General features: G+C 38.0%; 1 protein-coding gene and 1 pseudogene across 1 annotated transcript in view; both read right to left on the bottom strand.

The window, feature by feature from the left end:
* The window catches only part of MSR1 (macrophage scavenger receptor 1), a gene marked incomplete at its 3' end in the record, with an annotated part of 84,944 nt that extends 71,835 nt beyond the window's left edge, over positions 1–13,109 (bottom strand). The window contains 1 exon segment of the mRNA NM_001082248.1: positions 13,098–13,109.
* LOC100340985 (mitochondrial import inner membrane translocase subunit TIM50 pseudogene) lies at positions 1,454–2,444 on the bottom strand (annotated as a pseudogene).
* Positions 13,110–13,489: the final 380 nt, after the last annotated feature.

Here is a 13,489-nt window from a genome sequence, read left to right as displayed (position 1 = left end):
TTAGTGTGCTGTACATTGAGATTTAATGCTATAACTAGTACTCAAATAGTATTTTTCACTTTATGTTTCTGTGTGGGAGCAAACTGTTGAAATCTTTACTTAATGTATGCTAAACTGATCTTCTGTATAGAAAGAGAATCGAAAATGAATCTTGATGTGAATGGAAGGGGAGAGGGAGTGGGAAAGGGGAGGGTTGCGGGTGGGAGGGACGTTATGGGGGGAAGCCATTGTAATCCATAGGCTGTACTTTGGAAATTTATATTCATTAAATAAAAGTTATAAAAAAAAACAAATAAGAGTGGGAATAAGAGAGGGAGGAGGAAGTTTGTAACTGTAAATCTGTATACTTCTGCATATATTCCTAAGGACTTACTTCTAAGGGCACAGTTTAAAAACTTGTCATGGAACCCCAAATTCCATTGAGCTTGGTGATAAAAAATGTAATCTTAAGTGTTAAAGTGATCATATTAAGTTTTTAAGTGAACATATAGATAGGATTAAGTGTTAAAATGACCATATAAATAGGATCAAGTGTGGGGTAATTACAGTAGAGAGAATTAAAAAGGAGATAATGTTCCAACATGAGAAGCAGTCCACACAGCAGACTCACAGAATGACAATTGCTTTATGTAATTCTCTGACCACAGAATAAGCCTCTAAGGCTTCTTGGTCTGGCTGAAAAGTCCATGACAGCATTTCAGGCATGGAAAGACAAGACACGATGGCAAAAAAAATATTTTACAGGAAGTATGTCTGTGAGTGAGATCCCAACCCAACAGAAAGAAGTAACCATCAAAGGAGGAGGTACTTTTCTCTAAAGGGAGGAGAGAACTTCCATTTTGCTAATGGACTTGTCTAAATATTGACGGAGTTTGTGGATTCAAAAGGCTTCCATAACCTAGGTTGCTCGTGTCAAGAGCCTTGGGTGGTTGCTGATGTCACACATAAGAGTATTAATTGTTAAATTAACAACAGGAGTCATTGTGCACTAACTTCCCATGGAGGACCTCTTTCCTCAATGAGTTGTATTATCAGAGTTAAATGTGATACTTGTTCCCAGTTCCTGTGTGTGTGTGTGTGTGTGCAAATTGTTGAAATCTTTACTTAGTACAGAGTTGGTCTTCTGTATACAAAGTTAATTGAAAATGAATCTTAATGGAGAATGGGACTAGGAAGGGGAAAGGGAGGAGAAAGAGGGGAGGGAGTGTGGGTGGGAGGGTAGCTATGGTGGGAAGAATAACTATATTCCTAAAGTTGTAAACATGAAGTTTGCATTCCTTAAAAAATGAATTAATTCAGTTTTTAAAAAAGTAATAAAAAAGAAAAAAAAAAAGAAAAAGTCTAGTCACAAGATTAGGAATCATATGGGAAACTGAGTTTTCCTTGCAATTCTCATTCTTATTTCTTCCTCTTCCTCTTTTCTTTCTTTTCCTTTTTTTTTTTTTTTTTTTTTTTTCAGAATTTTTCTCATTGTACACCAGAGGCAACACTAGAGCCGAAGAAGAGGTTCTGCTTGTTGGACTTGGAGAGCTCGGCCATGCGCTGCTGTTCCTCCTGCTCTAGCTGGCTCTGGCACTGTTTGAAAGCCTCCAGGGGGTCGTCCTCCAGGGCGTAGTGCTCCAGCACGGTGCGCACGTCCTCCACGCCGTTCAGGGCGATGGTCTTGAGAAAGGCAGACAGGCTTCCTTCTTGCAGTCCACAAGCACCACGCGGGCTGGGTCCCGATTCAGACAGGAAATGTCCTTCACGTGGTGCCCATCCATGTATCGTGTGGCATCCCGGAACAGGCGGTAGGAGATGAAGCCGTGGGGGTCCACGCTGTCGATGAGCGGGAACGCAGTCATGCCGGTCTCTGACGTGAAGATGACGATTTCATACAGAGGGGCGAGCTGCTGGAACAGCGTCTCGATGCCTGGGCGCTTCTTAAACCTCCAGCCTGTGGCCAGCGACAAGAGAACGCCAGTGAGCTCCAGGACGAGCGTGTAGGGCGGCTGGTAGTAGGGCTCCCGCAGGGGGTCTGGCAGGAGGCAGGGGCTGGTGGGCTCGATGATCACCTGTCTGTAGTCCTTGAAATATTTGTAGGTCCGGCGCAGCTGCTGTACCAGAATCGGATCATTGTCGAACTCATCAGGAATCTTGGCACCGTTTTCATCCACAGGGTTGTTTCCGAAGATGTAGAGATGCTCACGGTCCCGCCCGCCCCAAGCAGCCCAGCAAGCCAGGGCGCTTTTTTTTTTTTTTTTTTTTTTTCCACAGGCAGAGTGGATAGTGAGAGAGAGAGACAGAGAGAGAGAAAGGTCTTCCTTTGCCGTTGGTTCACCCCACAATGGCCACCGCGGTGCGGCCGGCGCACTGCACCGATCCGAAGGCAGGAGCCAGGTGCTTATTCTGGTCTCCCATGGGGTGCAGGGCCCAAGCACTTGGGCCATCCTCCACTGCCCTCCTGGGCCACAGCAGAGAGCTGGCCTGGAAGAGGGGCAACCGGGACAGAATCTGGTGCCCCGACCGGGACTAGAACCCGGTGTGCCGGCGCCGCTAGGTGGAGGATTAGCCTAGTGAGCCGTGGCGCCAGCGTACTTGCTCCTTTTAAGCACAATTTATATTCTTTGACATAGTCTATGCCTAAGTCTCTTTGATATGGACTGGTGTTATTTGAAGGCTCAATAAAAAGAAATTGACAAGCGTCACCCCCAATTTTCTGGCAGTTGTGGTAGCAGTCACAAATTTACAATTCTTACAAATCCTAAAAGGATGGTGCTATTGTTAATCTGAAGGCCACATTTTGAGAACATTTTACATGAAAAGAAAGTGTATGACTTTTTTTGTTGAACACAGTTCAGTTCATTTGATTGATAGCGTTGGCATTACACCAACATCTTTTGATCATTTCTGATTTCCTCTAATGCTGAGTTATGGACTTAATCCAGCACTGGCAGCTCCAGGACACCACACTCAAATCCAGTCCAGGAAATGAAGGGCCATCATTTTTATGCAAATATCTATTCTGCTTTGAGGCATTGACAGGTAAGGATATGACTCAACTCCCGGCCATATATATTTTTTTAAATTACTAAGGGGATTCTTTACTTAGCATTGACATGCCAATATCTGTACATGCATCATTTCTGAATATTGCTTTCCATAAATTATTTGTTGATCTATGAGAGAAAGGGATATAGTTGAATAGATACAGGATCTAAGTCATCTCTTTATTCAGACACAGGCAAAGTGAAAGAAAAAATTGAGAAAACTATTGTGAAAATAAAAACTGAGTTATTTAAATCTAGACTCCAATTCTGTTTACTCATTTTTAATTTGTGCTATCATTTAGTGTTGAATAGCCATTTTCTTCAATAAGCAAAACAAATGAAAAAAACTAAGAAACTTTGAATGGTTTATAAATATGGCCTAATAAAGCACATGTCCGTGTATATTTGGGACATACCAAAAATATTTTCCTTTTAGACTGTCTGCTAGCTGTTTTCCCTTTTGTTTGCCTGTTTTCCCTTTTTGTTTGCCTTTGTCATCCCATTTGAGAAATTCTGACTCCATTTCCACTTAAATGTTAAGGAAACATCTCAGATAACTTACTCTGACTTACAGGAACAAATATTTTAGAAAAAAATGAAAACTTTTGAATTTAATTATCTGTAGACTGTGAACTACAGAAGGTCAGGAACTGTGTCTAGTTTCATTCTACCTTAAATCTCTAGAGACTAAAGCAACTGGAACATAGAACATAACAAATGTGTTTAATGAATGATCTGAACTGTCTTTGGTAAGAAATTAAGCTCATACCTTATCTGCCTTTTGTTTCTGAAATAAGATAGATATTTGGAAGACAGAAGGACCAAAGAGTTGTACTTGGTCTAACAGAAAAATTCTTAGCAAACAGATTTTTGTCCATGATTCAGATTTCTCTCTTCCTTTTTTTCTATTTTACGCTATTATCTGTTTTGACACATTCTTGGGTTCTGAGTTATACTGTTGAGACACTGCCTCAAGCTTGCTCATAACATGCTTTTGTTTTCATCTTGTCAGGCTGCTTTGGCAACTAGCTTTGGCCACATCCCCTTGCAGTTTTCATGGAAGCAATACCAATGTATTTGTTAGGACAATTCCTTTTTATTTGGAATAGTCCTAGTTGTGTAGGATGTTTATCAGCCCTGATTGGCAGCTTCCAAATATCAATAATGCCTTTTGGTCATTAATAATTAATAATGTCTGTTCCTCCTGGTGTGCCCCTCCCAAAGCCTCATCTCTGTTTTTCCAGATGCCCAGCTCTGAGAACCACTGCTTAACATGCATCTGAATGTGGATGGAAAGGCAAGAACTGGACAGTTTATCTGCAATATTTGCCTTGAGCCGTTTGTGGACATGACTTAACTGAACATTTGTTGTCACAAAAGCAATCTTCATGAGCTTCCACAACAATACAAATTGTTTCGGGTGGTGTCTCTCAAATCATTAGCTGTGTTTATAGTTCTTTAAACATGCATTACAAACCTTTACTAAACACTGTACGAATGCTTCTAACAATAAAGCTTGAATATTTTATTATTTTAAAGAGAGGAGAAAAATGGTAATTCCAGAATGATAATCCATTGATCTATCCTGGGCTCAATAAAGCAGCAAAAATATTATTTTTAACTGTGTATTTGCTCCATCATTGCATCAAGTCCTCTTATCAAGTCATTATATCAAGCACTGTGCAAAAAAGCAGGATGCCATGATCAATGTACATGGAATAATCTCATCCACCAAAGATCTTATGTACTAATGGGTAAGACTAAAATCTGTGTAAATATTCACTGACATTGAGATTTATGCTCAGAGGCAAAGGCATAATCAAAAGAGAATGATTAACTCTATTGGTAAAGTGGGTGTTCAAGGTAAGGTCATAGAAAAGGTGTTAATTTATCAGGGCAGAACAAATAGGAGATATGTGGGGTGAGAAGATTATTTCAAGATGGAAAATTTGGTCAATGGCATGAAAGCATAAACAACACGGGACCGTAGAGTGGATTAGCATCAGTGAAGCAGGAACTCCAGACACAGGACCCAGCTGAATAACCTGGACAGGCTTGTTACTGGTGTTACCCGATTCATCACCCTCTTCTTACATTTTTCTGTTTCTGTGTATCAGTCTGGCTTTCACAACCTATTCTAAGTACAACTTTGAAATTGCTACCTATACAAATTAAAAATTATTTTTGCTTCAATATTACCAGTAACACTAATATATATTATATATAATACATATAATTATATTTATATATAAATGATCTACTAAATATTTTGTTTTCCTTCCTTCCACACTGATATAGAAATGGAGCTCTTTAAATTCTGAGCTATGATCCCTTTTCCTTCTTTGCTTACAGAGATAATAAAATATAGATTACTATATTTTATAATAAACATACTGTAGATTACTATATTTTAAATAGTTGTTTCTTGGGCAGACCTCTTAACACACTTACAAACAAAACTCTCTAGCCAATGACAATTGCTTTAGCTAACTGATTATATCTGGTCTATAAGGGTACTTCAAAGAGTTCATTTGGGACCAGCATTGTGGAGTAGAGAGTAAAGCTGCCGTCTACAATGCTGGCATCCCATATAGGTGCCAGTTCATGTTCTGGCTGTTCCACTTCCAATCCAGATCCCTGCTGATGGCCTTGAAAAGGCATTGGATGGTCCAAGTGCTTGGGCTCTGATACCCATGTAGGAGACCTGGAGGAGGCTCCTGGCTTTAGCTTTGGCTTTGGCTTGGCCCAGTCCTGGTGGTTGCAGCCAAATAGGGAGCAAATCAGCAGACGAAGATCTCTCTGTCTCTCCTCTCTTTGCAATTCTAACTTTCAAATAAATAAATAAATGTAAAAATAAACAAAGGTTTCATTAAAAAATAAACAGAATTAAGAGATAAGTTTAATGAGAGAACATTGTGGCACACTGGGTTAAGCCACTACTTTTCAATCAAGCTTCCTGCTAAAGCACCCTGGGAGGCAGCAGATGATGGTTCAAGTTCTTGGACCTCTGCCACCTACATGGGCGACTTGGATGGTGTTCTAGGCTCCTGAATTTGGCTGGCCCAGCCCTGGGTATTGTAGGAATTGGGGAATGAACCAGCTGATGAAAGATCTCTCTCTCTCTCTCTGTCCTTCATGTAGAAGAAAATAAACTACAAAAAAGAATAACTTCATGATTTTGTAAAAAGTTTTGAAGTCCATACACAGCTTTTTCCTTAATATGTATTTTCTGTGATCTTGATCTCACACACTACTCCTGAAAGGCTAAAGGATTTGGCAAGGAGACAAACACTAAAACTCAACGGGATGGAAAAATTAATGATTTTTTTTCCCTTTGGCTGCCCTGGCATATCATCGGAAGAATTTTGTTTGTTTTCCGCAGCAATGAACAGGAGGAGCTGGTTCATCATGAACTGTATGAAATACTGATATAAAAAAGATTAGCTTAAATGTAAATACTGTTATCATAGGATTGTTGGCATTTTCTGTCATTACTTTCTTTTTTCTAGTCTTCATACTCTTTCTAGGAACATAATCTGCTTCAGTGATATGAACTAGTTCCTTATGCTGACCAAGTTAATTTGTCCACTAGATCCCATATCTCAGAAAAGATTTAGATTTGATTATTGTGTACAGCCCTTGTCTATACACTTGAGGAATAGTGGTTTTGCTAGTTAATATTTGTGAGATTCTTTATTTAGTGGAGGGTTAAACTGGTGAATATAAAATAAACTGCAAGCAGATCATTGTAAAAATTAAAAGAAAATAGAATGGCAGATGTCCTAAATAGCACTCTGGCCTCAGAATCAGCCCTAACGGCATTCGGATCTGGCTGAAAAGCCCATGAGAGTATTTCAGGCATGGAAAGCCAAGACACTCTGGCAAAAGATCTCTGCGAGTGAGATCCCAGTGGAAAGAACAGGTCATCAAAGAAGGAGGTACCTTTCTCTGAAGGGAGGAGAGAACCTCCACTTTGACTATGACCTTGTCTAAACAAGATAAGAGTCGGAGAACTCAGAGGGCTTCCATAGCCTTGGAAACTCATGACTGGAGCATAGGGAGATTACTGATGCCATAGACAGGAGTGTCAATTGGTAAAGTCAACAACAGGAGTCACTGTGCACTTACTCCTCATGTAGGATCTCTGTCCTTAATGTGCTGTGCATTGAGATTTAATGCTATAACGAGTACTCAAACAATATATTTCACTTTGTGTTTCTATGGGGGTGCAAACTGTTGAAATCCTTACTTAATGCATACTAAACTGATCCTCTGTAAAAAAAAAAAAAAAAATTATCAATTCCCAACTTGACTCTCACTGGGATTAAACATGACAATAGGTCTGCTCTGATTTCATCATCATTTAAAAAAAAATCATCTATTATTTTTCACTTTATGTTTCTGTGTTTCTGTGTGGGAGCAAACTGTTGAAATCCATACTTAATGTATACTAAGCTGATCTTCTGTATATTAAGATAATCAAAAATGAATCTTGATGTGAATGGAAGGGGAGAGGGAGTGGGAAAGGGGAGGGTTGTGGGTGGGAGGGACGGTATGGGGGGGAAGCCATTGTAATCCATAAGTCGTACTTTGGAAATTTATATGCATTAAATAAAAGTTTAAAAAAAAATAAAAGAAAAAATAAGGAAGGCGAAGGGGGATTGGGAGCATGGGCAGGAGGGAAGGTAGGGTGAGAAGTATCATTATGCTCTTAAACCTATATATATGAAATACATGAAATGTGTTCACTTCATACAAACAAACAATTTTAAAAATGTAGATAAAGACAACGATGAACTTTCCACAAGAACTTAACTTTTCTTTCTCCAGGGTTCTTGGTGCCAGCATATCCTTTATTAATATTGTGGAATATGATAGTCAGGCATATAGTAAGATGGAGACAGGAGCTAGCAAAGTGCAGAATCCAGAAGTCAGTGATTTATTCCAGACCACTCACGTACAAGACCCTTCTTGGATCACCTGACAACTCCTGACTTCCAGAATCCAGTCCTTCCACTTTATCCCAATTTTGGGGGTTTCAGCTTATGTTTTATCTAACTCAGCCAGGCACCTTGAACAGTAGCAATGGAATAGGAAATTAAGGGGAAATCCAAGAGCATTAAAAAAAGAGGAGGAAACTAAAAGAATCAATAACAAATGTCAAAACACAGCACTTTAACAAAATAGGAAATATTTTTCAGGAAAAAATATGAGAGATATAAACAAGAGAACAAACATTTAGTCAGTGAGTGAGGGAAGAAGACTAGTACCAAAGGAAGTTTTGTGACACTTCAAGAGAAAATCAGGAGGCAGTCAAGGTCAGCAACTTTAACACCAAATAAATAGGGGGATTTCAAGGCATACCAGGACATCTACAACCTGCTATAGGGATTCTGGGCTGTTTCACTTGTGCAGTGGAGGCAGAAGCAGACCAGAGAGATAAGTAGGACATGTGTAAAAATGAAAGGCCTTGCTATCCCCCAGAGATCTAGTCCCGCTCATGTTTTTGTACTGAGAAGAGAGACACCGGTGCTGGACTAAGACAGTACAGTGAAGAGATTTTAGAGTTTCATAGGTATTCCTCTTCATCTCCCCAAACTTTTAACACCAGAGTATGCCAGGGTTCAGTTCTTCTCTTTTCTCTATCTGTATCCAATCTCTCAGTGATCTCATTACCCTTCTTGCTTAACATCATCTAGAAAGCTAATGACCCTTACATTCACATCTTCTGCACAAGACTTTTCAACCTCAGATTCATTGATGCACCTGCCAAATAACACTCGACTTAGATTTCTAAGTTGGGGGACAGGGGAGGGAACGGGGGAGGAAAGGGGGGAGAGAGAGAGAGAGAGAGAGAGAATGAGAATATCTTTTATCCAGTGGTTCACTCCCTGAATGCCTGTAACAGTCAGTCTGAGCCAGGCTGAAGCCAGAAATTAGGAACTCCATGTGGGCGGTGGGTACCCAACTACCTTAGCCATCATCTGCTGCTTCCCAAGGAGCTCATTCAGCAAGAAGCTGCATTGGAAGCAGAGGTGCAGGGACTTGTGCTGGTACTCTGACTTGGGATCCAGGCATCCCATGTGGGCCTGAACACACTGTGCCACAATGCCCCCTGCTGGTTTGTTTTCAAACTCTATGCAAAAACTGACTCCTTCTCATCACTGTCCAAGCCCAACATCCTGTCCAAGCCCCCTCATTTTTCCGCCCTTGGCTATTTTAATATCTCTCTCTCTGGCTTCCCACCTTCACCCTCACATCTTCTTGTGTGGATTTCATTGTGCACACACCTCCAGAGTGAGGCTCTGAGCACGTCACTCTCTTGCTCAACACTCCCCAACTGTTTCCCATCGCACTCAGGCCCTGACGAATCCAGGCCTCTTTCCGATCCATCTTAAATTAAAACCTGCTCCATTTTGTTTCCCTTCCCGGCTTGTTTTTCCACCCTAACACACGATATAGCCAACACACAATACATTTTCTTCCTTTGCCTCACCTATTGCACATCAGCTCTTAGTTAACTTAGATCCACGACACCGGATTTTACATCTCTTTGTTTCAGTACTAGAGAGTCCCTGACACTTAGAAGATGCTCATTGCATACATAATACAATATTAAAAATTACATGGACAACTATAAAGGGTCTTCAAAAAGTGCATATTATGAAAGTGTATATCATGAAATACTATTATTTATTATGTGTATTATGAAAAAACTATGCAGATCAAGGTCAGTGCTGTGGCACAGCATGCTAACACCCTGGACTGAAGTGCTGGCATCCCATACGGAATAACAAATGTCAAAACACAGCACTTTAACAAAATATAAACAATAGGAAATATTGTTTATATTTACATCTCCTGCTCCTCTTCCGATCCAGCTCTCTGCTATGGCCTGGGAAAGCAGTGGAAGATGGCCCAAGTCCTTGGACCCCTGCACCAGATCTGGAAGAAGCTCCTGACTCCTGGCTTTGGATCAGTGCAGTGCAGCTCTGGCCATTGCGGGCAATTGGGGAGTGAACCATTGGACAGAAGACCTCTCTCTCTCTCTCTCTCTCTCTCTCTGCCTCTCTTTTCTCAGTGTAACTCTGACTTTCAAATAAATAAACCTTTTTTTTTTAAAGAAAAAAAACATGCATAATATCAAAAGTTTTTTTCACACTAACATCAACTTTTCTTTTGATTCTATTCTTCCACAAACTTTTTCATGGCCCCTCATAAAAGATAAAATATTTAGCAAGATGACTGGATTCCATGCCTTGACTTATATCTCAAGAAAACTTCGTATTTCACTCATGTGAAAATTTAAAAAAATTATTTTACACATTTGAAGTCTCTTGATTGCATGCAATTAGCCAAATGAAACAAAAAAGTCTTTAATGTCCCTACTTTGTTTCAGAGCCACTTATTATTAGAATCATCAAATTATCTCAGCACTTTACTCAGGCTATCATAATTACAATGGTTTTTTAGTAGTGTCAGAATACACCCACATGTGAGGTCTTTGAGAAGCCAATAAACAATTCATGTCCTTCTTGTGTTTACATGTCACTTCCAAATTTATGAGGAAAAAATAACTTCAAATAAAGTTACTTCTCTCACCAAATGTGAGCACACTGGTAAAGGTTTATGCAATCTTTCGCATTTGTGTAATTCATTAAAAGTACATTCTCATGAGAAGTGAAACACATTTCTGCGATATCAGCATTTTATAAAATGCATGAAGAGTTTACAGAAGATACAACAGGAAAACTCTAATGAAGGAATTTCAAGGTTAACTTGCTTGGAACTATACCAGTTATTTCCTTCAGTTTTTATAAAACAATATTAGAGTGAATTAATGAGAACTTAGGGTATAATTTGTCAGTCTACTGTGATAGCTTAGAAAAAAATACTCATTTTCCATATGAAATTTGAGTCTTTTTATGTAGGTTCCATGTTACGTATGCCACATTGTTGAGGGCATGGTATCCATGACATTTGTTTTCATGCATTTCCCTTAGATGTGTCTTAGTATTTTCATACTTTAAATGACTCTTTCAAATCTAAAATAATGAGCTACATAAAAATTCAACAAATATATGCTTCTCATCTATAAGCCATTATCCTGCAATGGAATTCTTTCTTTTTAAAATTTTTTCTCTTTCTTTTGGAAGGCAATATTTTACTAAAATAAGTAATGATATTGGAAATATTTTCATAATTCATTATTTAAAAATGTTCCTTTAGGAGAAGTAACCATAGGTTGAGTCATCAGGTATCTACTGCCTAACTGCTCTTTAAAAAATATTGTGAAACTTATAAATATTTGTCATGTGTAAGTGTGACAATTTTAAAATCAATTAATTACTATAGGCTAATAATTCTTAGTTTAGAATACTTAGTTTAGATACCTGTGTAATTTTTTCTTTCTCTCTTTCTTGGGTTATTATCTAGACAGTTACCCTGCTCTTACATCCCCAGTGGAGCTTTCTTTTAATATATGTGTCCAAGTGTATGTAAATAAGCTCTTTACACGTAATATGTATTTACCCTTTGTCTGTTCATATTTGACATGTATTCTTTATTCCAAAACTTGTCCCTGTTTAAATTTGTCATGTAATTCTTAAGCTCAATTTGAACTTTAAGATTTTGAATAAGTAGTAACCTTGTAACAGTACTTCTTGAAGACAAAATTCTAATTTTTAAATACTATTAAAAATAAACATACATCTAACAAAAACAAAATTAACATACTTGTGAAACCAGCAGCTCTGCTCTTAAGCTATCTTTCTGTAAGAAGCATTCTATAAAGAAATGGAAACATTTGCATTTTGTCTGATGCCACTGTAGTCTTCCTTGGTAGTAATGGACAAGCAGCATCAATTTTTGCATCTGAAATCTAGATTTGAATATTGGCTATGCTATTATCTATCCATGTGAACTTAGACAACGTTTTTAACTTTTTTGAATTGCAGTTTCTTTATGAACATAAAATATTATTACAATATTAACAAATTATTGTGAGATAAACACAATCATCTAACACACAGAAAAACATCAATAAGTGATTCACCATTATTTGAAAATCCCAAGTTTATATGATTTTCCTTATTTTATCCTCACAACCACTCCATGAAATATAGTAGCATTTTCTCTATTTTACAGCTTAGGAAACCAAGACCTAGAACGTATAAGTTACTGCTCAATATCACAATGCAAGGGAGTGGGGAGGAGGGATTTGAACACTAGGCAGTCTGTGTACTCCCAGAAAGAATATCGTCTCCGAACCACTGCATAGAAGTCATAGTCACTGCATAAACCATACATAGCCTCATGGCCAATGAGAATGTCAACCCCATTTTGTACTGTGTAAATCTAACTCATTGTTCAAGGTGAACCTAAATTCCAACATTCCCATGAAGAGATTGTGTTTGTTTTTTGGGTAGTCCGTTTCCTTCTTGAAGGATTTTCATCTTCTCCTATATCTCTATAACATTTATCTATAACACTTCCATGCCACTTAAGTGCAATTTGGATACATGATTTAGATCATCAATTTGTGAAGACAAATTGTACTTTTTTAATCTCTTCCCTGCCTCTAGTTCAATGAAGTGTGTATAATAGATTTCCAGCCAATATTTGCTATATGAGCAAGTAAACAGAACAAAAGGCATTAGGTTAAAGCCAAAAATGTTACTCAAAAACTAAGGAAGGAAAGGAGAATGACTGAAATTTATTAAATTAGACTTTGAATAAACCAGTATTTTAGTAAAATATGCATCATTACATAGCCAAAATCTTTTCCTAGTTCTAACACAAAATCTTTAGTGTATTTCACAAAAATTCATATATATATATGTATATATACACACACACACACACACACATATATTTGTACTCATAGAAGTCATAGCAGAATTACTTTTTTTGTTTAAGACAGCCAAACCAAATTATTAGTAACAGAGTAAATTATCAGTACTAGAATTGTTGATAATATATTATCTATCCTATATCACAAACACAGAGTACATACATAAAATCAATAGAAATAATATTGGGAAAAACATTAAAATTAACCTCTTTTACCGTGAGTCCTAAAGAAGGCAGCACTGATTTATCCAGTTGCTCTGTACAATTGAAACCTAAAATCTTTATCTCATAGTATTTCAGCGTCTGGTCCATGAAGAAAGGAAATGACACATTTGTGTGTTGAAAATTTTTCTTAGCAATGTATTTCAATAACACTTTCATCATTGTACAAGTTTGCAAAATCTAAAATTGTCAGATAACTCATTCCTCTTCCCATTTAGGATGTTAAAAAAGAAAAAAAGAGAAGTCACAAGGAAAAGAAAGAAGAGTTAGTAGGTTGATTTTTTTTCCTTGTATTAAGTTAGTTATGCCTTCTATAAATTAATTATTCCTAACAATCTCTCCTTTTACAACATAATGTTGAGGGTAGACCCCATGATCAACTGATT

Source organism: Oryctolagus cuniculus, chromosome 2 (genome assembly GCF_964237555.1).
Source record: "Oryctolagus cuniculus chromosome 2, mOryCun1.1, whole genome shotgun sequence".
Taxonomy (NCBI): domain Eukaryota; kingdom Metazoa; phylum Chordata; class Mammalia; order Lagomorpha; family Leporidae; genus Oryctolagus; species Oryctolagus cuniculus.
This window is presented reverse-complemented; position numbering and strand designations above follow the sequence as displayed.